Source organism: Hypanus sabinus, chromosome 27, assembly GCF_030144855.1.
Source record: "Hypanus sabinus isolate sHypSab1 chromosome 27, sHypSab1.hap1, whole genome shotgun sequence".
Classification (NCBI taxonomy): Eukaryota; Metazoa; Chordata; class Chondrichthyes; order Myliobatiformes; family Dasyatidae; genus Hypanus; species Hypanus sabinus.
In genome coordinates, this window is record NC_082732.1 from 37,278,304 (window position 1) to 37,305,700 (window position 27,397).

A 27,397-nucleotide genomic window follows, 5' to 3' on the forward strand; every position below is an offset into this window, starting at 1 on the left:
AATGTATGGTAACATGTAGGTACTTTGACAATAAATTTACTTTGAACCTTGAGAGAACTTCCAGAACTCAACTAGCCACTGACGAGAACTACAGGACACAGTACCTAGAGAATGTCTTTCTTAACTGCTGATGCGCAGTGAAATCTCAGCAGGAGCTTTCCTTCACTCTCGTTTGTTGGCACTGTTTCTGTAGATCGCCCACACACTGGAGATCCACTATGCTTTCAGTGGTGTTCACTGAGTCTTTCGAGCTTGTTGAGAGGGAGGGCGATGAGAGTGTTACATTGAATTGTCTGTAATTTTAATCCTCTGGGCAGATTAACCAAGTGAAACTGGAAGGTTGATCGGGTTTATGCTCTATAAGATAAGATACAGCCTTTTGGGATCTCTAGATATCCCTGACTTCCTTACCTTTTGGCCATTTGCTCTCATTTCCATTGTGATCTTCAATGCCATTTGCCAGTGTCCTGGTTCATTGTCTGATGGGAACTGCCTTGACTAATGACAGTTTACAAAACCCTGGCTGGTTTCTTCAAGCCTCTCTCTGCCCACCACTGCTCTTCACTGGCAGATCTTCTGAAGATCTTTCCCTCTTCAGTTCTTCAGGGGTGTGGACGTCACAGGTGAGGTTGGTATTTATTGACCTTGAAATAACCTTGAGCTGAATTCCAAGATCATTGACGGTCAACCACATTGCTTTAAGCTTTGAGACGTCACAAACAACTGGAACGTAAGAATTATGTAATTTCCTACCCCAAAGGCCATTATCAGACAAGGTGGGTTTTAAATCATGATCTGGTAAATTTTGTGGTTACCGTTACCAATATTAGATTTTTTAAAAAATAAACCCCAGATTTATTTAATTGACTGAATTTAAAATTCCCAGCTGCCACGGTGAGGTTTGAACTCTCTTCTCTGAATAAATGGGTCCAGTCTTCAGATTGGTCTGCCGGTAACATAACCACTATGCCACAGTACCCCAAGTATAAACGTTGACAGATCATGTCCGAGGAAGTAAGTGTCAGCCTTCAGCATCTCGTTGCAAGATGTAAATACCAGGCTAATTTTAATGAAATGACAAAGTAAAACTCAGTTTGGTGAAGATAAGAATTGACCTTAAGAGGGCTGCAATGTAACGACTCTGCCATTTGAGTTTGAATGACTGTTTATGTTTTCAGTAATTCGGAGACTGGCTTCCTAAAGACTATAAATTTGGAATATAACATGATTTCATTTGCTAGCTTAGAACAGACCAGGAGGGAAAGATACTGCAATTTCACCTCTCCTTCGACTAAATGACCTTTACACTTGTGTTAATAAAAACTGGGAACGATTAATTGACCATTCATCGACTACAGCTGTTGTTGATTAAAATTTTTATGGATGACTTGCTGAAAACTAATGCTCACTAACCCCCCCCCCCCCCCACAACTCCATAAAGATTCTCGATCCCACACCGCTTTCGCAGAACCGTTCTTTTTTTTCAAATGCTAATGAAAATTAACCCAGACGTCCGTGTACGCTCCCAGAGCTGTATAGCGAGCAGGACTATAAAGATGGTTAAAGATAAGGGGAAGGACTTGAACAGTAGTGAGGGTCAGTTGGTTGCCAAGATGAATTACCATTATCCCACCTCGTCTGTCACTCAAAACCGGAAGTTATTTCAAGGCAAAGTGGTTTATTTCCTATACATTTCCCAATAGTTACTCTTCATTTGCTAGTTCGAGAAACAAATTATCTGGTTGTTACCCTGTTGTTGTTGTTATTGGGAGCTAGAGTTCTTATTTCCTTTTTTATTCTGCAGCAGTTCATGGCTGCTTTATTAGATACACCTGTGCACCTGCTTGTCAATGTAAATATCTAATCAGCCAATCATGTGGCATCAGCTCAATGCATAAAACCATGCAGACATGGTCAAGAGGTTCAGTTGTTGCTCAGACCAAGCATCCGAATGGGGAAGAAATGTGATGTAAGTGGCTTTGACTGTGGAATGATTGTTGGTGCCAGACAGAGTGGTTTGAGAATCTCACAAACTACCAATCTCCTGAGATTTTTGTGCACAACAGTCTCTAGGCTTTACAAAAACTGGTGCGAGAAACAAAAAGCACCCCGTAAGTGACAGGTCTGTGGGTGAAAATGCCTGGTGAATGAGGGAGTTTGGAGGAGAATGGCCAGACTGGTTCAAGCTGACAGGAAGGTGACTGTAACTCAGATAACACATTACAACAGTGGTGTGCAGAAGAGCATCTCTGAATGCACAACACTTTGAACCTCAAAGTGGATAGGCTACAGTAGTTGAAGACCACACTGGGTTTTAATTCTGTACCTAATAAAGTAGATGTTTTTTAGTAGACATGTGGATGATAGGAAAATGGAGGGCTGTGTAGGAGGGAAGTGTTAGATTGATTTTAGAGTAGGTTAAATGGTTGGCATGACATTGAAAGCTGAAGGGTCTGTACTGTGCAGTAGTGTTCTATGTTCTAACAGCAAAGATACTTCATTGGGATGTTCTGAAAATAATGTTAAAGGTGCCGAGGTTCTTTGACTCTCTCTTCATTTGTCTGATAGACAGCCACTGATGGCATTTGTATTGCAGGGGTCCCAATCTGGGGTCCACAGATCCTTCGGTTAATATTAGGGGTCCAAAAAGTTGAGAATCCCTGTTGTACTGTATCTCAAGGTCACTGACAAAGATGGGTGGCCCACCACATTAGCACGTGCCTCACTGACACCAAGTCAGTGTTCGTGCATTGAATGAGATTGCACCTACCACATTTGAACAGAATCTGAACCAAACTTGACATTCGGATTCAGACACAAACAAAGAAAATTCTGAAGACGCTGGACATCCAAACAGCGCACACGGAATACTGGAGGAACAAATCCTGCTGAAGGGTCTCAACTGGACTCTTTCCGTAGATGCTGCCTGGCCTGCTCAGTTCCTCCAGCATTTTGCGTTATTCAGATTCAGGTTTATTTATCGCATGTAATTTGAAACGTGTGGTGGAATGCATTGTTCGTGTTAACGTCGTTTACGCTGCGGACAGCCTGCAAGTGTCACAACACATTCCAGCGCCAACGTAGCATGCCCACAAAGTTCCACAGAACAACACAAGCGGCAACAAGAAAAAAAAATCTAAGCGTTGCCATGGAGACTGGGCAAGAAGGCTTGCGAGGGAATAGCTAGACCATAAAATCATAAGAAATGGGAGCAGAATTAGGCCATTCAGCCCATCGAGTCTGCTCTGCCATTCCGTCAAGGCTGATTTATTATCCCTCTCAGCCTGCCTTCTCTCTTTGACCCCAACTAATCAAGAACCTATCAACCTTCACTTTAAATATACCCAATGACTTGGCCTCCACAGCCGTCTCTCTGGTATTGAATTCCACAAATTCGTTACCCTCTGGCTCAAGAAATTCCTCCTCATCTCTCTTCTAAAGAGATGTCCTATTCTAAGGCTGGTTCTAGACCACCCCACCCCGCTGTAGGAAACATCCTCTCCATGTCCACGCTATCGCGACCTTTCAATGTTTGATTGGTTTCAATGAGACTCTTCCCTCATTCTTCTAAACTCTGGTGGGCAGAGCCATCAGACATCCTCGATGTTAACCCGTTCATTCCCGGATCACTTAAGGGTAGTGAAGTAAATGGGTTAGGGTAGATGTTGGGAGATAATGCACTTTTCACCTTTGTGCTCTCACTTCACCTCTGACCGTTAAGGCCTGGAACTTACCACCAGGGATCATCCAGACCACTATCAGTTTTATTCACCTGCTTTCTCATGGAGTCCATTTTGCAATGCAGAAGGTTGGGGGGCGGGGAATGACCCTGTGTTAACGTTAACATCTTTATCAGTGGCCCTCTCCCAGAGGAATGATGAGTGCGTAAAAAGAAAGGCTTGGATTTCTCCACCTTTCACATTCTTTTCGGAATGAAGTACCTTTGAAATGTGGTCACCATTATAGTAAAGGAAACGAGTCCATCATATATAGACAGGAATGAAAGGGTTAATGTATGAGGAGAGCTTGATCACTCTGGGCCTGTACTCACTGGGCTTTAAAAGGAGGAGGGAAGAAGGATCTCAATAAAACCTTTCGAATGTTGAAAGGCCTGGATAGGGTGAACGTGGGGATGATGTTTCCAATAGTGGAGGAGTCTAGGAACAGAGGGCACAGCCTCAGTGTAGAGGGATGTCCTTGTAGAATGGAGATGAGGAGAAATTCCTTTAGTCAGAGGGTGGTGAATCTGTGGAATTCATTGTCACGAATGGCTGTGAAGGCCAAGTCATTGGATATATTGATGTGGATGTTAATAGGTTCTTGATTAGTAAAGGCATCCAAAGGAAATGGGGAGAACACAGGAGAATGGGGTTGAGGTGTATAATAAGTCAGCCATGATGGAATGGCGGACTGAGGATCATCCAGATAATTGTCCATTTTGTTCACCTGTTTTCTTATGGAGTCCATTTTGCAATGCAGAAGGTGGGGGTGGGGGAGGGGGGAGGAATGACCCCGTATTAGTGTTAACTTCTTTATCAGTGGCCCTGTCCCAGAGGAATGATGAGTGAGTAAAAGGAAAGGCTTGGATTTCTCCACCTTTCACATGATGGAAGTCAGCCATGATGGAATGGCGGAGCAGGCCTGCTTTTGCTTCTGTGTCCTACAGTCTTATGGTGTGACTTGCGCTGAGTGTTGCTGACCACATCGTCACCAACAACCACAGCCTATATCAGGGACTTACCACCTTCCCCACATCTACAACAAGGCCCGGCCTCAGCTGACCTTGAGTGGCCAAGCCCAGCATGGAAGGTGGTTGTCGGTGACTCAGCCAAACGGCATGTGTTGATAAAGGCTGCTGGGAGCTGTTCCATCGAACAGAACATCAGAGATGACCATGTTAATGAAATATTGAAACTGGAAACCGTGTCCTTCACGTTCGATTGTCAGATGGTTTGACTTTGTTTGTCTGTTTGTTTATTTGTCCTGTGGAGGAAACCAGAGCACCTAAAGGAAACCTTTGTGGTTTTATTTAGCGATACAGTACAGAACAGGCCCTTCCAGCCCTCTGAGCCGCCCAGCCACCCTCCTTCTTAACCCTCGCCTAATCACAGGGCAATTCACAGTGACCAAGTCACCTACCTCTAACTGGTGCATCTTTGGACTGTGGGAGGAAACCGGAGCATCCGGAGGAAACCCACATGGAGAATGTACAAACTTTCTTACAGAGGACGTCGGGATTGAACTCTGAACTCTGACCCTCCCCCCCCCCCCCGAGTTATAATAGCGTCGTGCTAACCGCTACACTACCATGGCACAGCATTTTACTTGAGGAGATGCAGTATTGAGCACCGTGCTCAAGCAAGGAGACAGACACTGCAGTTGTCCTGATACCAATGCTGGCTCTATGCCCCCATCCAGTCACCAGCTCCGCAGGGGCCTTTGTTTAAGTGGAAGCACCTTTGAATCAGCTTGTCACGTTTGGCAGATCTTGGTCCTGGGGAATCGGAGGGCCAAGAGGACCACGACCCTGTCATGGTACGCCTCAATGACCCGGAGAGCCATGCTGGTTGGAGTCTGGACGTTATGCTTTGGCTCTTGGTGGGGTCACCTGTGCCACACAGGTCAAAGGGTAGAGGTCAGACTAAGAGTGGTCCACTGGTCCTCCAGGTTGATGGTTGGGCTCAGGGCCAACAACCCTGAATGATAAAACAAAATTGTTATGGAAACAGCAATGAGGAATCTTTCTAGATCTGAGTGTGACAGTATTCCTGATTTTCTACCTGCGTGGCTGAAGGTGAAAACCGAGAGGAAGCTACTGGTACAATGAAGGAAGCCCTGAACACGGCTGGAGATGAAGGACCTTCATTGCTGCCCTAAATGCCAGTGGCATAACGGGCAGTGAGTAAGTACGAGGAAAGGGGCAAGATTTCACGCTGCCATTCCCGTGGCAGTTTCCAGCGCTCAGTGCTCAATGCTTGGCCGGGCTCCTGGCTGAGCGCAAACTCACAACGGAGCGTGCTTTAAAAGTTGTAATTGTGGTGTGCTTGGAAGCGCGGTGAGACCAGGAGTTGAGAAGTAATATTTGAAAACTGATCCTTAATAAATCTTTTAACCCTTTGGGTATAAAATCTATATTACTCTTTGCATCCAGGCCCTCAATAATGTAGAAATTTGTCCTGTGTAACATCATCATCATGCATATTATGAAAGAGGAAGCAAATATTCACAGGAACACTCAAGAGCCTTGTTTTATTAATGGCAGCCTATCAATAAAGCTAAAAGTGCTAACCTTGTCATATTTAGCAGCTTAGTGCTGTGTTGCTTTCATTACTCAGAGGGTTAAAGTGCTTGAACATCCATTATCGTTTCCTGCCTGCTTCTCTATCTTGGACAATTCTGCCACTTTTATGTATTTAGCGCTCCGAATACTAAAAGAACCTCTCTGAACTCGGCAATTAATAATGGCAAGGAGTTGTATTTTTTTTAATTTTATTGAGTCTGGCTTCAGTGAGTGTGGTGCCATGAGGGAGAGCCTGTTTGTTTATTTCTTCCTACGCAGTTTGTAGGACGCAGCAAATTTTATTCTCTTTCTTAATCACATTTGATGGGAAACAAACTGTGGTGTTGCAATCGGCGTCAACTTTCCAAACGGGGCGGGAGAGCCGTGTCCGAATTTACGTCTGTTCTTCTCCGCGGGGGGGTGTCCTGTTGAGATGAGCGGGGCGCTGGGGCTCCAGGTCGCATGTGGTCACGGTTTGCGATCCTGACCTCTACTTCTGCACCCATCTCTCTGTTCGGTTTATTTATTTCGCGACACAGCGCGGAGCGGCCCTTCGAGCCATGCTGCCCCAGCAAGACCCAACAACTCCAATTAACCCTAACCTAATCACAGGATAATTTACAATAGCTGCTATGTCTTTGGACTGCAGGAAGAAACCACAGCACCCGCGGAAAACACACACATTCCACGGGAAGGATGTATAGAGGTTCCTTACTGAACTGCTCTGGCATTGAACTCTGAACTCTGGAACACCCCAAGTTATAATAGCATCGTGCCAACCACCACACTACTGGCTTGCCAAAACCTGTTCCTGTCCCTTGTAACATTGACCCTAAGATTACTGACCTATGTTCTGTGAACTCAAGTTGCCAATTTAACCAGCTCTATCACTGTATCTCTCTGTTCCTGAAGGTTTCTTCCCCTGTCATCGCTTTAGGGACCTACTTCAAATGGGGTAGAAGGTTGGGCAGATGAGGGGGTCACTTTTATCAAAGGTTGAGAGAAATGGTGGCAATGAGACAGGTGCTTTGACAGTTTCATACATTTCCCGTTGTCTCCCTACCCCATATGTTGGCCTAGGACCAAGGATTTGGTGGAGTCTTGCAAAGAGACCTTGCCTTTGCAACTGGAAGAATTGTAGAAGAAAGTTTACGATGTGGAAGAAGGCTCTTTGGTCTAACACCTCTCAGCGTGTTGAAAGGGAGCTTTCCAATCCTCTCCTGACGATCACTTCCCACTTTCCAGGCCTGTGTCCGGTATCCTGCAGGCCACTTCCCACTTTCCAGGCCTGTGTCCGGTATCCTGCAGGCCACTTCCCACTTTCCAGGCCTGTGTCCGGTATCCTGCAGGCCACTTCCCACTTTCCAGGCCTGTGTCCGGTATCCTGCAGGCCACTTCCCACTTTCCAGGCCTGTGTCCGGTATCCTGCAGGCCACTTCCCACTTTCCAGGCCTGTGTCCGGTATCCTGCAGGCCACTTCCCACTTTCCAGGCCTGTGTCCGGTATCCTGCAGGCCACTTCCCACTTTCCAGGCCTGTGTCCGGTATCCTGCAGGCCACTTCCCACTTTCCAGGCCTGTGTCCGGTATCCTGCAGGCCACTTCCCACTTTCCAGGCCTGTGTCCGGTATCCTGCAGGCCACTTCCCACTTTCCAGGCCTGTGTCCGGTATCCTGCAGGGCACTTCCCACTTTCCAGGCCTGTGTCTGGTGTCCTGCAGACAACTTCCCACTTCCCTGATCCGTGTCCGGTATCTCGCAGGTCACCTCTCCCTTCCCAGGTCTGTGCCCAATATCCTGCAGGTCACTTTCCACTTCTCAGATCTGTGTCCGGTATCCTGCAGGGCACTTCCCACTTTACAGGTCGGTGTCTGGTGTCCTGCAGGCCACTTCCCATGTATGTGTCGGGTATCATAAAGGTCACTTCTCTTCATATACACATCCAATAACTGTTCAAAGAGAAGAGACTGTCTGCCTCCATCACCCTGCCAGTTCCAAACCCCTCTCAAGCTCAGGATCAGAATTGTGTTTATTATCTCTGACATTTGTCATGAAGTTTGTTGTTTTGTGGCAGTAAAACAGAGCAATACATAAAAATTAATTTCCAGTAGCATTGATGATTGTCCATCGTGTCGGACAATGACAGGAAACCTGTGTGGGAGAGTTTTTAAAGTGGAGAAGCCATTGCACTGGGGCAGCTGCACTCTCTCCACCTCAGGTCTGGGTCCAGTGCTACGAATAAGCGTCACAAACTGCTGTCTTCATTGTTTGTAGAGGACAACGTGTTGCCCTTCGCTCTCCATGGAGCATTGCAGCACCGGCTTCCTGGCCGTTAGATCTCATTCGCCCAATCCGCCAGCTTTGCATTCTAGGACAGACGTGACCCTATCTTGCTGGGGTGTGGGGCCGCTGGATACCCTCACCTGGTGTAGCCCGCCTGTTGAAGCGGTGTCCCGGGGTGCGGCCGCTGTCGCAGGCAAAGTGCGACTTGGAGCCGCAGGTGAGAGTTGAGTGTCCAGTGGGGAGCAGAGGTGAGTGAGCTGCCCCGGAATGGACACAAGTCCCTTCAGCAGATGTTCTACCTCTCCCTGGACAGCCCATACATCACACAATAGCAATACATTAAAAAGTTAATAAATAAGTGGTGCGAAAAGAGAGCAAAATAGTGAGGAAGTGATTGTTCGTGGTTCATGACGGCACTTCATGAGCATGATGGGACGTTCTCCCACCAGAGAGGGAGATCACTGAGCAACGTTTCCTCCGACTTGGTAGACACGCTATTTTCACATTCTTCAAAGAGAGCAGCATCAAGATGTGGCTAGTACCAGGGTGTACAGTATAATTTTAAGGTGATTGAAGGAAAATACAGGGAGGGAGGATCTGCATGGTGACTTCACGTCCAGTGGCTGGTTGTAAACTGGACTGCACCGGCCCTCCACAGATTTAGAACGAATATTGCTTCTCGTCTGAGATCAGAATCAGGTTTAATATCACTGGCATGTCGAGAAATTTGTTAAAGTTGGTTTTGTAGCAGCAGTACATCGCAATACATAATCATAAAAATATGTTAAAATATGAAATATATATAAAAATAAATTAAGCAAGTAGTGCAGAAAGAGAGCCAAAAATGAGGTGGTGTTCATGAGTTTATTGTCCATTCAGAAATCAGATGGCAGAGGGGGAGGGAAGAACCTGTTTCTGGAACACTGACTGTGTGCTGTCAGGCTCCTGTACCTCCTCCCTGATTGTATCAATGAGAAGAGGGTTTGTGCTGGATGAAGGGAGTCCTTAATGATGGATGCTGTCTTCATGAGGAATCACTCTTTGAAGATCCCCTCGATAGTGGAGAGGCTCGTGCTCGCGATGGAGCTGGCAGAGTTTACAAGCCTCTACAGGTATTTTTTTTCCCGAACCTGTACTTTGATAGTTTCCTTTCTGAATCAAAAGGAAGAAAGTGGGCAGCAATTTAGTGGCCGGTTTCTGGCAAAGTTTGTTGACCAGTGAAAGAGGAGACTTTTCCCCACCCATTAGCTGACTTCCCACTAACTGATGTTTGTTTGCAAGCCATATCGGAAAGGTATAGATGTAAATATCCTATTCATCTTAAAGAAATTGGCTGTGCCAAACTTATCCAGACCAACGTGTGGTAATAAGTAGATACCTTTCATTCGCCTTTCCATTTGGTGATGAAAGTCTTTGAAGTCCCTGGCATTAATACTGTATTTTTTAAAATATCATTGTGCAAGTTAAAAGAAGTTTCTGTGTTCTAAGTCATTTTTTCCCTGCCTTCCCCCTTCCCCAACTCTGCTTAGCTCGACAACTGTTGTAACACACACAGTTACTTCAAAAGCATCTATGGAGGTGAATAAACAGCTGATGATGAAAAGCTGACTGGATCAACATCAATCTTTCTAACATCCCCTCCATCTTCTCTCTTTCCTCATTCCCCATTCTTGCTCTCCTCTTATCCCCTCTCTTTCCACCTACCCAGAAGCTCAACCTGTTGTTCCTCTTCCTTCCCTTTCTTACATGGTCCACTCTCCTCTCCTATCAGATTCCTTCTCCTTCAACCTCTTCCACCTATTACTTCCCAGCTTCTCACTTCATTCTCCCCCTATCATCTGCACCCACCCACCATCACCCCCCCCCCCCCGGTCTCATCGATCACTTGCCAGTTTGTACCCCTCCCACCTTCTTAATCTGGCTTCTTCCCCTTCCTTTCCAGTCCCTGATGAAGGGTCTCGGCCCAAAACGTTGACTGTTTACTCCCTTTCATAGATGCTGCCTGACGTGCTGAGTTCCTCCATCTTTTTGCGTGTGTGTGTGTTGCACTGGATTTCCAGCATCTGCAGGATCTCTTGTGTATAAGGTACCTGTTGTAACACATCTCTCCACTCACTCACACCATTGGTCAGGAGAAGTGAGAGAGCTTGTCCATCAAACTTCATTGTGGTGTTTTTTTTTAAACCTGGTAAACAATAATTCCCATTTGTATAGCAAGTTGAGCATTGTGGGCCGAGGGACTTGTTCTAGGTCCCATGTGGACAGTACGACTAGGTGGATTGGCCGGTGCTGACGAGCGACCCCTGTCTGTGTTGGACAGGAAGTCTGGGAGCAGCCCTTACCCTGTGGACTCAGACAGTCCTTGGGGACACTGAGCCCTTTACCGAGGTCAGCCTGGACTTGCCTCCGTCCCCTCCCACACCTACTGGGCAAGGGGCACAAAAAGCTCCCCGCCTGATGAGGAGGAATTTCTTTAGCCGGAGGGTGGTGAATCTGTGGAATTCATTGCCACAGGCAGCTTGGAAGCCAAGTCATTGGGTGTATTCAAAGCAGAGGTTGAGAGGTTCTTAATTAGTCGGGACATCAAAGGGCGAGAAGGCGGGAGAATGTGGTTGAGAGGGATAATAAGTCAGTCACGACTGAATGGTGGAGCAGACTCAATTCTGCTCCTGTGTTTTGTGGTTTAAGATGGCAGAGAAGGTGGGAGAAGGGGATGGGTAGAGAAAATGAATTTCTCCAATATGGTGAGACCAGGTGCCTTAATGTGGCCGTTGAGAAGCAGCTAAAATCCGGTGAAGCCTTTTTATTAAAGGTATGACGTAGGACATGCCCAGCAAGCCAACTTGTGCAAAAAAAAGGGGAAAGGACTGAAACAAAATGATGGCAGGCAATTGAATTTGAGGTAGAGCAAGAGGTTTTGTCTAGCAGCAGGGTGGCTACATCATATACCCAGATGGTCAGAGCGGTCGTCGTCTCGGGGGCTGTCCACTGTGACCGAGCATTGAGCTTCGGGATGGATGTACGTGGAGCTGTGAAAGAAGACGGGCACCTGCATTGCCAGCCAGGAACACCGAGCCAACCCTGGCCATCTATGGGGTGATAAGTTTCCTTTGTGGGGGGAGTTGAAGTCCAGAGAACCCAGCCTCCTCAGTACACAGTGAAGTTGCAGAGGTTGGTTACAGGGGTTGGAACAAGGCAACCAGCCAGAGTGAGTTGGAATTACCAAGTGTAGGAGATGGCAATGGAGGGGAGTAGGGTGGTGTTCTGGAGGTGGAATTCTGCAACTTGGTATTCTTTAACTGGGTGCTGGTCAGGACAGGTCAATCAATTAGGTGTTCAGGAGATCGTAATGAAGTTAAATACTTTCTCATTCAGTATTTACTCCGTGTGCTACACAAATCTGATGAAAAGCAGCAGTCCTCTCCTTGAGAAGAGAGGTTCCTTGCCAGTGACTGTACATTAGCCAATAACATGCTAGGGAGGGCAAAAGGTGGTGGATACAGCCCAGTCCATCCCTCCCCACTTCCGAGTACGTCTGCCAAGACCACTGCCATAAGAAAGCAGCATCCATCATCCCCATCATCCAAGCTTTGTGTTGCCGTCGTGAAGGAGGTACAGGAGCCTTAGGTCCCATACCATCAGGTTCAGGAACCGTTATTACCCCTTAACTTTCAGGCTTCTAAACCAGTGTGGATAACTTCACTCACCTTAACACTGAACTGATTCCACAACCAATGGGCTCACTTTCCAGGACTCTGCAACTCGCCTGCAGCTTGCTTTCTTTCCTTATCTATTTACTCATCTATCTATCTGTTTATTTATTAATTTACTACTTTGTATTTGCACAGTTTTCCTTCTTTTTCATATTGGCTGTTTGCCAGTCCTTGTTTGTCTGTAGTTTTTCATTCATTTTATATTTCTTTGTTCGACTGTGAATGCCTGAAAGAAAATGAATCTCAGGGTAGCGTCTAGTGATAAACTGTAGGTTAAAAGGTTGGCACAGCATCATGGACGGATGCTGTACTGTTCTATGTTCTATTAAAAGAGAACTGTGGGGGTTTTGCAATGACTGTTGGCGGGCTGCCGGGGTGTTAATGTCGACTGATACAATAAAGAGTGATCTGTGGACAATATGGCTCATTAAATACAAAGGGCAGAATAGGTCATCCAACTGGATTCACTCTTCTTCAAATGACCATATTAAGATTTTCACACTTCAGACACAGCAGCACAAACTCATTATGAATCTGTGCTCACATCAGTAAAAGGGCACAGGAGCCAGCTGTTCGACACGGCCAGAATAATTATCCCATCACCGGATGGTCCACCAGCGTGGCTGCAATCCGAAGCCTTGGACATGAGTTCCAATCCCACCAGAGCAAGCAGGAGCATTTAATTAAATAATCTGGAATAAAAGGCAGAGCAGTCAGCAGCCCGTTAAGTTATACAGTTCAGAGACAAGCCCTTTGGCCCAACGCATCCATGCTGGCTGTCAGGTAGTTATCTATCTAGCCCCGAGTCTGTCGTGAGACCAGCACCCAAGTGCAACCACAAAGAGGTCAGTGAAGCACTGCCACGTTCCTAGACATTTGCGTAGCTTCAGCACATCACCGAAAGCTTTTCACAAACATCTATAGACTCACAGTGGAGAGTATCCGAGTGGGCTGCATCACGGCCTGGTCCGGGATTGCCAAGGATCTGCAGAGAGTGGTGGACACAGCCCAGTCCGCCACAGGCAAAAACCTTCCCGCCACTGAGCACATCTACACGAAGCACGACCACAGGGAAGCAGCACCCATTGGCAATGGACTCCACCGTCCAGGCCGTGCTGTCTCCTTGATATTACCATCGGGCCTTAAGTCCCACACCACCAGGTTCAGGAGCGGTTATTACCCTACAGCTATCGGGCTCCTGAGCCAGAGTGGATAACTTCACCTACCTCGATATATGGACTCACTTTCGAGGGCTCTATAAATCATGTTCTCGGTATTATTTATGCTTAATTTACACAATTTGTCTTTTACATATTGGTTCATTGTCAGTCTTTGTTTATGTATAGTTCTTCATAAATTCTATTGTATTTATTTTCCCCACAAGAAAATGAATTTCACAGAACTTGTATAGTACTGTGCAAAAGTCTTGGGTATTCTATATATGTGTAAGACTTTTGCACAGGACTGTAAATACTTTGATAAAAAGTTTACTTTGACTTTTGATGAAGGATGTCAGACAAAAACATCAACTGTTTATTCCTCGCCATAGATTCGGCATGAGGCGCTGGGTTCCTCCGGCATTTTGTGTCTCTGGGTTGCTCCAGATTTCCAGAATCTCTTCTGTTTATATTAATCCTATTTACCAGCACTTTGTCCATCGCCGTATATTCCTCAGGAACCCAAGTGTTTGTTGAGGTACTTCTTTTCGGTGGTGCCTGCTGCCACTCATTGTGTTCCAAATTACAGGCATCTTCAAGTTACAAAACGTTTTCTGAAAAATGGTGACTTTGAAATGACTAAGATTGTTGCAGATACTAGTCTGGTTTATCTGAGTTTCAGGGAAAGAATTCTGACTTCTTTACCTGGTCCTGATGAAGGTCCTCAAAGAGTAAACATCGACCGTTTATGCTTTTGCATGGACGCTGCCTGACCTGCTCAGTCCCTTTCAGCATTTTGTGTCTGTTGTTCTGGATTTCTAGCATCTACAGATTTTCTCATGTTTGATCTTTATCTGATACTGCTTTTATGTGACTCCAAACCCATCGATGTGGTGGAGTTAGATTTGGCTTGTTGCCATGGATAGCTGGGGGCAATGAAACTCATACGAAGCTCATCATCGTCATTATGTGTCGTGTAGTATGACGTGGATGATCATGGTCCCATGGCCATGATTATTCTTGGCAAATTGTTCTACAGCAGTGGTTTGCCATTGCCTTCTTCTGGGCAGTGTCTTTACAAGATGGCTGACCACAGCCATTATCAATACTCTTGGGAGATTGTCTGCCAGGCATCAGTGGTTGTGTAACCAGGATTCGTGATATGCAACAGCTGCTCATATGGCCATCCACCCATGGCTCCGATGGCTTCTCGGGTCCCTAATCGGGGGAGAAGCAGGTGCTACACCTTGCTCAAGGGTGACCTGCAGGTTAGCGTGGGAAGGAGTGGCTTCCACCTCCTTCAGTAGAGACGTAACTCCAACCCGCCACCCTAAAGCACAAACCGTACACATGGTAATTATAAATAGTGAGTGCAAGGCAGCAGAACGGTAGCACTGTGTGATGTAGTACAAAAAGAAATGATTACAAAACATCAGAACAACTGAGAGAGGCAGAATGAAGAGTCGAAGGGGATATGAAAAGGTGATTGGTTCAGAAGTCTGATAGCAGTGGAAAAGATGGTGTTCTTAAGCCTGGATATCCAGTGTTTCATATCCCTGCATCTTCTCCCAGAAAGTAAAAGAGAGAAAACGGAAAAGTTGATTCTGGGCAACTGCCACGAAATGCCTGGGGAGCTCAAGCAGATCTGGCAGCATCTATGGAGAGGAATAAACAGTTGACATTTCAGGCCAAGATCCTGTGTCAGACTGGAAAGGAAGGGGGAAGAGGCCAAAATAAGAAGGTGGGAAAATGAAAGGAAAGCCTGCAGCTGATGGGTGGAACCAGATGAGAGGTGCAGTGAAGTAAGAAGCTGTGAGGCGATGGGTGGAAATGGTAAAGGGCTGAAGATGAAAGAATCTGATAGGAGTGTGGAGAAAGAGGTTGATTCTGGAATGGTACAGCATGCTAACCAGTTCGTGCAAATAGGGGTGGACAGAAAGTTTACAGTCATGTCCCCATTCTGCAATTACATAAACAGGATTTCTTTGGGAACCCTTCCCTGTGAGAGGTACCTGACAGAACTCTGCTGTGGTTACAAGTTGCTGTTATTGTTGTAGCTGACCTGATAGAAAAGGTTTGGCCGTACAGAATGGCAAAACGTCAGCCACCGTTTCTAGCTGACGGTGCACTCTTTGAAAAGTGCCTCCCTTGTAAGGGACCTTGGGCTGGCACAGAGCAGCCCAGCCGACACGAAAGCACCAAATCCTTATGGAGTCTCATGCCACCTATTACATACAGGGAGTTAGAATGGGCATTGGTTCGTCTCGGGTTAGTTAGTCTCACTTTAAAGGAATCCACGGTTGTAAACTGCAGTCAAGGCCTGCACGTTTTCTGTCCTTGTGAAACTACACCGGTTGGTTTCAGCAGAGGAAGGTAAGGATGTTTTAGGAAGAGGGATGATCTGCTCTCTGATCTTGTTGGCTCCTGTGTGTGTGCAATAAATACCATTAGCAAAAGGCAGGCTAGATTATTTGTTTATTTTGGGTGAACGTGCTAGATTTGTTCGTGGTTAATCCAGTGTGCTGTTACCAACTCTAACAAGCAAAATTAAATCAAGGCTAAAGTCATGTTAGCTAGCGACTGACCACGGAGACACTGCACGAAGCATACACAGACACTGGATGCTCATAAACGCTTCAATGCAGACACACATTCACACACACTCTCACACTCATTCTCACATGCACGTGCACTCTTACATACACATTCATTGATTTTCACACACACACTCTCTCTAAGTTAAAGTGAAATCATTATCAAAGCACATATATAGAAATGCAATAGAATCTATGAAAAACTATTCATAAAGAAAGGTCAGCGAACAACCAATGTGCAGAAAAGACAAATTGTGCAAATAAATGAATAATACTGAAAACATGAGTCGCAGAGTCCTTGAAAGTGAGTCTGTAGGTTGTGGCATCAGTTGAGTGTGAGGTGAGTGAGGTTATCCACACCAGTTCAGGAGCCTGATAGTTGAGGGGTAATAACTGAACCTGGACCTGGTGATGTGGGACCTGAGGCTCCTGTAGCTCCTGTAACAAGAAGAGATCTTGGCCTGGATGGTGGGGGTCCTTGATAATGGATGCTGCTCTCTCATGCCAGCGCTCATACACACACACACTCATTCACATACACACTCATGCACACACACTTGTTCACTCATTTACACACTCACGTACTTGTTCACTCATTCACACATGCTCACTCACAGATACTCAAACACCCTCACATGCACTTCACATACACACTAGTTCAGTCACTAACGTACACATGCTCACACCCTCGTACATTTTCTTTCTGACTCTCCCTCCTCTTACACACACACACTTTCACACAGTCAGTAACTCAAACACACACACACACACACACACACACACACACACACACACACACACACACACACACACACACACACACACACACACACACACACACACACACACACACACACACACACACACACACACACACACACACACACACAGAATAGGAACAGTGGGCAAAGGACATCTTATTAATCTCGGAAGAAAAAATCTGGCAGAATAGATCAACTAGAAAAAAACTAAGCCATCTCATCTAGTGCAAGTGGGGAACTGACAGTCTTTGTATATGTAAATGAAGAATTTAGACTAATGGAGTTGAACCATTTCTAATTTTGTGATGGAGAGCGGATTTTGATTGAAAGTAATTAAGCGAGCTCGCTGTAAAATTAATTAAAGGCAAAGGAAGGATAAAGAGGGAGGGGGGAGATTTTTTATTGGATTGATAGTGACAGACTTAGGCAATAGGATGGCAGTGGTGGTGGGGGGGTTGACGGTTGGCGGGGGTGACCTGAATCCTGTTCTCCCTCCTCCCACCTGGGAGATTTTGTCACTTTAATCTCCTTACATTAGCTGGTGCGCATTTGTTCGAAATAATCACGGAAATATGGTCGGAAATTGTCAGCTTTCACATCTAATTTTCCTGACAGCCTCGTGTGTGGTGTTTTTTTTTGACTAAGCTCCTGTAAAATGCATCTGACAGGACTCCAGACAGCTTGTACCTTACAATGATATTAGCACAGATATGCTTCTAAACACTCTCTCTGTCTGTCTGTCTCTCTCTCTCCCTCCCCTCTTCCCCCTTTCTTTCTCTCTTCCCCTCTCCCCTCTCCCATTCCTCTTTTCTTTCTCTCTCCCCTTCCCCCTCTCTTTTCTGCTCCTTCCCTCATTTCCCTCATTCTACCTCCTCTCCTTCCCTCATTTCCCTCATTCTACCTCCTCTCCTTCCCTCATTCTACCTCCTCTCCTTCCCTCATTTCCCTCATTCTACCTCCTCTCCTTCCCTCATCCTTAAAACGCTAGCTGAATTTCTAGCATTCTAATAAAAAATCTGCTAATTCTGGATCAAACAAAACATCCTGGAACCCAGGGGAGCAAGGGGATTTGAGAAAAATCTGCATTTTTTGAGCAGTTGTACAAGCAACACTTTTCCCTCATAATTCCCTGAATGGTTTTAATTTAAAAGGTTTTAAGGATAAACATTAAGCAGCTATTTGTAACTTTTCCAGGGATGGGAGCTACAGCTGCCGTGAATACCTGATGTTTAGAAACCCATAAACCGGGGAGGGAGGGAGTCAGTATGGATATCATCACAAAGCTGGAACAAACAGACATCTTTTCCTGGAAAGCATGACAACAAAAAAACTCTCAGAATTCTGCTGCATAATCTTATTAGGGCTCCGAAGATCCGCTAATCCATTGTTTGGAAATCCCAATTCTTTGGCATCTGGTTCACAGGGGCCTCATTTCCTGTGTTGCTTTTAAACTTACCATTTCTAACCTACCTTTTACTCACTGGGCCCTGTTCCCACAGTCCCTTTAAAATCACTGGGGCCCTGCTCCCACACTCCCTTTAAATTCACTGGGGCCCTGCTCCCACACTCCCTTTAAAATCACTGGGGCCCTGCTCCCACACTCCCTTTAAAATCACTGGGGCCCTGCTCCCACACTCCCTTTAAGTTCACTGGGGCCCTGCTCCCACACTCCCTTTGAACTTGGGTCCTGTTTAATGTGTCCGCTTTACTCACTGTGGCCTAGTGTCGTCATTCCCTTTAAACTCTCCGGGACCCTGGTTCCCATGCTCCCTTTCACTCATGGATGCCCCATTCCCCCGCTCCCTTTTATACATTGGGGCCCAATGTCGTCCTTTCCTTTAAACTCTCTGGGACTCTGATTCCCTTGCTCCCTTTCACTCATGGAGGCCCCGTTCTTACACTGACTTTAAGCCCACTTCCCACTCTTCCCTCAAGCTCACAGGGGCCCAATTCCATCCCTGCCCACCTCCCCTCCCCCAACTCGCTTTAACCTCTCCAGATTCGCTGGAAGATATGTTATGCTACTGTGTAAAAGGATGAGTTAAAGATATATTAGTGTGTTAATAGGTGTAATATCTGATAGTCCGCAAATTCTACCCCTCCAGTGCCGCCAAGGACTCTGATGATACCAAATTGTGGGAGCTTTACATAGATCTTTGCTCAAATTCACAGCAAAAGTCAAGAAAGTGAGGAGGGTCTAGCTCGAGCACTTTGCGAGCCCCGGCCACGTTACCTAAAGGCCCAGCTGAAAATGCACACTGTTGCTGGAATGAAACCCCACTGAATAAAGATAAAGTTCAGCTTTATTTCTCACAGGTACATCGACGCATACGGTGAAATGTGTCAATGAACAACCCAGTCTTAGGATGTGCGGGGGCAGGCCGCCAGTGTTGCCTGGCTTCCAGTGCCGACATGCCCATGCCCCGCAAGACACTGACCCTTCTTCTAATGAGCTCCAGTGAGTATGGGCACAGAGCCATCATACACTCCTCGTGTGTTAAGCCTCTCATTCCCAGAGTCATTCTTGTGGATGACTGTACTCCAAGAACAGTCTGACCAATGCCTCAGCTTTAAAGATCAGATTATTGTACGAAACGCTTGAAGGCGGCAGCAGGAATTGAACCCCACTCATCCGAATGCTGGCACTGCAAAGCGTTGTGCTACCCACTACTCTACCATGCTGGCCCCTCCCATCTTCAGTCTTTTCTTTTTCAAACTGATAATCTGAATAATCTGAAAAGTCACTGCGTACATCACTGTTTCAAAATAATTCTGCATCTCCTGTTGAAGGAAAGTGTAAAACTTATATCTTTCACAACTTTTGACACCTCAAGATGCTTTACAGCTGGTGCTATTTATCTTCAGAGGCTTGTTAGAAATACGACAGCCAATTTGCACACAGCAAGCTCGCCTAATTAGCGGGTCAGCTGCCTTCGTGATGTGGATAGAGGGTCAAATATTGTCTGGATGTCTGCAGTACGTAAAACACTGTCAAACGTTTGACAGACTCACGAGAACATCATTTAAAATGAAGCCTGTCTACCTACCTGAGATTGGTTGGACTCACTGGTAGGTGTAGGGCTGGGCATATAAAGTTAGTGAGTTGGGTATGGATTGGCTATGTGCATGACTGGTTTGGGCTGGCTATGGGCTGATAGGTTTTGGATTGGCCACACGGCAGATCAGGTTTGGATTGGCTATGAGCTGATTGGTTTTCAATTAGTTATGTGAAGGTTGGGTTTGAATTCGATTGGCTGTGGGAAAGTTGGGTTTGAATGACTGTACCGATTGGATTGCTTATGAGCAGATCGGGTTGGATTGGTTGTTGTCTGGTTGGGTTTTGATTGGCTGTGGGGCAAGTTGAATTGGATAGGCTGTAAACTAGTTAGATTTGATTGGTCGTAGACATGTTGGGTTGAATTGGCTGTTAATTGGTGGAGTTTGGATTGGCCGTACACAGGATGGTTTGGATTGGATGTAGGCTGGTTGGGCTCAGATTGACCATGAACAGGTTGAAGCTGTGTTATGCTTGAATTTTAATTGGTTGTGGGCAGGTTGGACTTGAATGTTTGTTGGCTAGTAGCATTTAGATTACCCATGTTCATATTGGGTTGTTGGCTGGTTGGGTTCGGATTGGCCATAGGCAGGTTGGATTGGATTGGTTGTTGGCTAACTGGGTTGGATTGGCTATAAGCTGGTTAGGTTCAAATTGGCATTGTTGGGTCAGGCTCTAATTGGCTGAGGAATAGTTGGTTTCTGGCGTGTATGAAGGTCAAGTTTGTTCTGAAACTTCCATCTGTGACTAATGTGGAATAGGAATGGGAGGTCGAATTGAAATCCTGCTTCTTACGGCTTCTTCCCCCTTCCTTTCCAGTCCTGAAGAAGGCTATCGACCGAAACATCAAATGTTTATTCCCCTCCATTGATGTTGCCTGACTTGCTGAGTTCCTCCAACATTTTGTGTGTGTTGCAGAATAGCATTGATGATTTGTACATAGAGTATATTAACTGGATACACTGTATAGACCTGGCAACACTAACAATACACCCTCAGTGGCCTCTTTAATAGGCACACCTGCCTGTTAATGAAAATATCTAATCAGCCTATCATGTGGCAGCAACTCAATGCATAAAAGCATGCAGGCATGGTCAAGAGGTTCAGTTGTTGTTCAGACCAAACATCAGAATAGGGAGGAAATATGATTTAAGTGACCTTGACCACTGAATGATAGTTGGTGCCAGACAAGGTGGTTTGAATGTCTCTTAAACTGATGATCTCCTGGGATTTTCCCACACAATATTCTTTAGAGTTTACAGAGAATGGTGTGAAAGACGAAAAAAAACATCCAGTGAGCGGCAGTTCTGTGGATGGAAAAATCTTTGTTAATGAGGGAGGTCAGAGGAGAACGGCCAGACTGGTTCAAGCTGACAGGAAGGTGACAGGAACTCAAATAACCACACGTTACAACAGTGGTGTGCAGAAGAGCATCTCTGAACGTACAACACATTGAACCTTAAAGTGGATGGGCTACAGAAGCAGAAGACCATGAACATACACTCACTCGCCACTTTATTAGGTGCCTAATGAAATGGCCACTGACTGTGTTAATTTGATGACACTCTATTTAGACCTAACAACACTATGAATGTGCATTTTGACACCATAACTGCAAAGAAAGACGTTCTGTTTTGTATTTCTTGCTTACATTTTTTTCCACGAATGGAGTTAATTCTTGAAATTCCGATAGAAGACAGCCCTGTGAGTGTGAGGCACTGGGTGAAAAGACACGCAAGTCCCTACTCTCTCTGACACAAATGCGAGACTTGATGAGGGTACGGGCACCTGGAAAACTTGAGCTGTCTCCATCGGAGCAGAGAGAGTTAATGGGAGATCTAATCAGAAGTGTTCAACATTAGATAAGGGTTTGACAGAGCGAAGGATTATTTTCGCTGGTCAGTCAATTAAAAAGAAGGGGGATTAACCTAGCAGAAACATAAAGAGGGAGGTTTGAAGGAATTTGTCATGCACAGGGTTATTAGAATGAGGATACATTACCACAAGTGTCTATTGAAGCCAATTCAATCACTGTGTTTATAAAGGGAGTTAGATAAACACTTGGAGAGCGATTGAGGGCTGCAAGGGAAGCTTTGAACACGCGTGGGCGGCACTGGCGAGGAATTGCTGGTGACAGAGGCACACCAGACCAGAACAGCCCTCTCCCCTCCCCGGCTTGGCTTTCTGAGCGCTGAAATGCTATCAGTGACTGAGACCAGCTCCCAGAAAGTAAGACGGGCCCATGTGTCAGAGTGTTCCAAAGCTCCTTGTAAGCCACTGGGGTACTTTTCTTGAAGTGGTAACATGGGGGAGACAGGAGTCACCAACACAAAAGTGGCCCATCAGTGTAATCCGGAGAGGGTGGTTGAGGAGTAAATATTAACCAATGTGAGGACCCTTTGCCGCTTCTTCCTGTCCCCTCCCAGCTTCTCACTCACCTCCATCTGGTCTCGCCAGTCACCTACCAGTTTGTACTCTTCCCCCTCCCCCCCCTGCACCTTCTTATTCTGCCTCCTGGCCCCTTCCCTTCCAGTCCCGATGAAGAGTCTCAGCCCCAAACGTCGACTGCTTTTTCCTGACTGACCCGCTGAGTTCCACCAGCATTTCGTTGCTCAAAGTGAAGACTCAGTTCTTCTTGTAAAATACTGCCTCCTGTCGAGTGTACCACTCAGAGCTTTGCCCTCACAGGATGACACTGATGCAGTGTCTCCAAATGCCTGAGAGCGAGGGGGAGGATAGCTGAAAGCAGGCGGGGGGAATGGAAGAAGTTGGGTGTTTGCTAATAACACTGTCAGCCCAATATAATCCCTCTTACAAATGCCCAGCATCATGGGCTGAATGGCCTGTACTGTCCTGCATTCAATGTTTATTTATTTATTGATTGATACAACACGGGACAGGCCCTTCCAGGTCCAATGAGTCACGCTGCCCAGCAACCCACCTATTTAACCCTAAACTAATCGCAAGATAATTTACAACAACCAATTAACCGAGCAACTGGTTCGTCTTTGGACTATGGGAGGAAACCAGAGCACCCGGAGGAAACCCATGTGGTCTCGGAGAACGTACAAACTCCTTTCAGACGGCGCTAGAATTGAACTCTGAACTCTGACATCCTGAGCTGTAATAGCGTTGTTCTTTTACGCTACTGTGGCACCCTTATTCTATGTATCGTGAAATCTATTGTACTTTTTCCCGTTAAAGCCCGCAAGCAAACAAGTCTCAGGCTCGTATATGGTAACATATATGTACATCGATGATAATTTGAACTTTGAACTTTTGCTCCATGCTGACCCAGATTCCGATCTAATCCCATTTGCCTGCGTTGAAAGTTAAAGATTAGTTTTATTCATCGCATGCATATCAAAATGTCGAAACACATTCTGCTCACATTTTCAATGTGCTGTGAAGTTTGAAAACCATCCACAGATCTGAGTGCTTCTTTAAACATCTGGGGGCATGACAACACTGTAGCTCAGTTGCAGGGATCATAAGCCAGACTTCTGGGTGAATGCGGCAAATACAAGTGTTCAAATCCCTCACAGCAACTGGAGAGTTTAAATGCAGTTAATTAAATTAATCTGGAATAAAAAAATGCTAGTATCAGAAATGGTAATCATCAGGCTACCAGATTGGCATTAAAAACCCATCTGGTCTCTTAACGTCCTTTAGGAAAAGAAAAATTCTGCTGGCCTTGTGCAGCCCGGACTGTACGTGACTCCAGTCCCTCCGCATTGTGACTGGTCCAAGAAGCAGTTCTAGATGATTCCCAGTCATGAGTCACTTTAAAAGATGTACTCATTTAAAAACTTTCTCTCTCTTTCACGCTAGTTTCAGCAGATGCTGGAAATGCAGAGTAACACACACAAAATGCAGGCCCCAGCAAATCAGGCTGTGCCGATGGACGTTGATGTTTTCTGACAAATTCCTTTTTCTTCAGCCCTTTACCTTCTCCACCTATCACCTCCCAGCATGTCATGTCATCTCCCCTCCCTCATCAACCTACCTGGTCTCACCTATCGCCCGCCAGCTTGTACTCCTGCCCCCACCTTCTTATTCTGGCTTATTCCCCCCTCCTTTCCAATCCTGGTGAAGGGTCTTGGCCCAAAAACATTGATTCTTTATTCTCCTCCATAGATGATGCCTGACCTGCTCAGTTCCTCCAGCATTTTGTCTGTGTTAGTGTCTCATCAGTTCAATGGGTTGACTTACATCTGACTGTCAAATGCTGGCACTTTGCTTTCAGTAAAGTGCAAATCTGATTGTTCCAGAAAGGTCCACAATTCAGGAAGATTCAAGTGCTCCTTGGGCAGGATCTGCTTGCATTTCTGTAGTACTTATTTTTTCCCTTACAAGAAAATGAATCTCGAGGAAGTGGATGGCATGGTGGGCTGGTACCCGAGTTCAATTCTGCCGCTACCTGTGAGGAGTTTATACGTTCTCCCTACGACTGAGTGCTTGTGTAGTGCCGGTGGAGTAGTGGCATCAGCACCTGACGTCGAGGTCCCAGGTTCGAATCCGGCCAGCTCCTTGCACACTTTCCATCCATACTGGGTTGAGCCTTGAGCTCATAAAAAAAAACCAGACAAAATGCTAAAGAACTGGCAAGATTGCCCACCTGATGCCTGGAGAGGAATGCCATCCTCCGGTACAAAAGTAAGCGAATCACGTGGTGTAATTGGGTGGCATAGATTCACTGGGCCAGGCTACTGAGCTGTATCTCCTGGTAACGTGTACATACTACGAAAATGCATTTACATTGTACTGAAGATGCCTCGATCTCTCCCCAGCTCACGGTGAAGAGTCTGACTGTGGTGACTGAGGTCTCTCAGGTCCATGTCAAATGAAGTGAACCAGGATTTCGTCTCATTTCAGAAGTCGTCAATGAGCAGGTAACTTCCACCCAGCTGCTTGCTGTTTCTCCTCACCCGGCGTTGTACTTTGTGTTGAGAAATTGAGTGTGTGCTGCCTGAATTCCATTGATAAGGATGTGTTTCATTGATAAAGATGGCCCATTCTCCCTCGCATTTAAACAATTCAGTCCCCACGATGCAAATCAAGTAACCAGCGATCATCGTTCTTTATCCTAACCTCAGACTGAAAGTAGCAGCAAATAAATTATCCTTGAAGTAAGCGAATGCTGTGAGGCAATTTCTTCACACAGAGGGTGGTGCATGTGTGGAACGGGCTGCGAAAGGAAGTAATTGAGGCAGGTGATTGATTGTTTGTCCATGTCATCCAATGATAACGGTTTTCTGAAACCTAGGTGGGAGAGTTTTTAAGAAGGAAAACTTGTTGCCCTGGGGCAGTTCCACTCTCTCAACCTCGGAGGTCCAGGTCCAGAGGAATAAGTAGTCGTCACAGTTGGGGATGTAGGAGGATGCAGAGGATGACCATGATGTCTTCTGTGCCTTGTCATGTCCTTCGCTCTTCACGGAGCGCTGCAGAACTGCCTTCCTGGCCGTTGGATCTCACTGTAGGTCTCATCTACGTCAGAGATAACTTTCTGCTAGGATAGGCATGTTCCTTTCTCACCGGGGTAGGAGGCTGCCGACTATTCTCACCTGGTTTAGCCCTCCTGCCAAAGCGTTGGTGGGGCAGATACACTAACAACATATAAAAAGCATTGGGCTAATTATCCAGATCAGAAAGGTTTAGAAGGCAAATGAGGTTATCATACAGTAGGTGGGCTCCATGATCAACGTGGACGATTTGGGCAGAAGAACCTGTTTCCATGACTCTATTGTTGCAGAAATTTCACCGGCACCCCCTCGATGACAAGCAAACTTAACATGAAATTTATCGATCTCATGTCACTTTGTGAAAATCTAACTTGTGTAGAGGACTTGAGGCCAATGTGACTTAGCTGGATCTTAACACAAAGAGGGAGGCATAGAAGGATACAATCCTTAAGTGGCCAAATTGGGTTATTGTGGATGTGCATAAAGGATAAAGGGCCTGTTTCTGTGCTGTACAACTTTACTGCTCTGCATAACTTCGGAATGAGCAGTCATTTATTTTATTTCTATTTATCTAGACATACAGCGTGAAACAGGCCCTTTCAGGCCAACGAGCTGCTCCACACCTATTTAACCCTAGCCTCATCACAGGACAATTTACAATGGCAAATAACCAATTCACTGGTGTGTCTTTGGACTGTGGGAGGAATTCGGAGCACCAGGAGGAAACCCATGCGTTCATGGGGGGAGTGTATAAAATCTTTACAGGTGGCGCTGGAATTGAACCGTGAACTCTGGAACATCGCCATCTGTAATAGCATCATACTAACCACGACACTAGCGTGGCAATCATCCATGTTGGTCGTTAATTGATCTCAGAAGTGAGAGGCTTATTAATTAAGGGATTGGGTACAGTCGGGCCGTGTGGTGGTGGAGCTGCTATCTCCCAACTCCAGAGTCTCTAATTCCATCCCAAACTCAGCTGCTGTCTGCACGCCGCTTGCATCTTCTCCTTGTGAACAAGTGGGATTCCCTAGGGTGCTCCAGTTTCCTCGTAACACATGTTGTAGGTGAGTGGTTGAATCTAAGGGGAGAAGAGTTGATGGGGAAGTGGAGAGGAAGCCTAATGGTGGAATAGGAACCAGCAAAGACATGATGGGCCAAATGGCCTCCTCCTACACAATAAGAAAATGCAGATTATGGAAATGTCCCCATAGGCCAGCAGTTCCCAATCTTTTTTATCCCATTGACCAATACCATTAAGCATTGTGGTGTAGCTACTAAGCCACTGGAACAGTTTCTACTGACAGAGAAGGGGCAATGGCAGGTTACTCTTGCCTTAAAACCAGTTGTTCTGGGCAGATGGGGCTCATTAGTTGTGGTTGGCAGCTCATTTAGGAGAAGGACAACTGCTGCTTTCAAACGTCTGCTGCCTTGCTCACTCATGGGGAGAGGTTCAGGAGTAAAACCCAAGGGGAAAATCCGGAGCCGGGGTCCCTAAGTCAGTCCTATGTTGGGTTCAGCGCTGACCGGCAACTCCCGAGATGCTGCTGGTGCCAAACTGTATCAATCTCTGCCATTCCTTTGAATTCATCAGCCACGTGGGGAGGGGGAGCTTGCTGTATAGGCACAGCTTGCTCTCCACATCATACTGTCCTGCCTGCATATCTAGACAGCTAAGACACACAGTCAACCCTGATCAACGGAGAGCCTCCAATACTGCGTAGGCCAGCAAGGATATGACTCTCAAGGTAGAGAACGGGGTTGAGGAGGATGATATACCAGCCATGATGGAGCAGACCCAATGGGCCAAATGGCCTAATTCTGCTATGTCTTATGGCCCTGTGGTGACATACAATGGGTACTTTGGAACTAAATTTACTTTGAGCTTTGAAGAACAAGTGAACTCGGGGTAAGCTGTTCAGCCGTGATTGGAGGTGTCAGTGTGAGCCTGGCGTCTCCTTCCAAGATCATCTCAGCATTTTCTAGTCACTAATCTCTGCCTCTGATCAGCTGCAGCAGCTCCTCTCCCTTCCTTCCCAGATTCAGTCACATTAGTGCATGAAGGCACGTCAGAGAGTTGCTGGCTCAAGTGGCA

At 46.1% G+C, this 27,397-nt stretch overlaps 1 long non-coding RNA gene across 1 annotated transcript in view; it reads left to right on the plus strand.

Annotated features, from left to right (window-relative positions):
* Nucleotides 1–27,397, plus strand: part of LOC132382226 (uncharacterized) — a 469,030-nt gene that overhangs the window by 430,302 nt on the left and 11,331 nt on the right. The window contains exon 4 of the long non-coding RNA XR_009508242.1: nt 24,631–24,732. This is a non-coding gene — a long non-coding RNA (uncharacterized LOC132382226). The remainder of the gene's footprint in view (nt 1–24,630; nt 24,733–27,397) is intronic.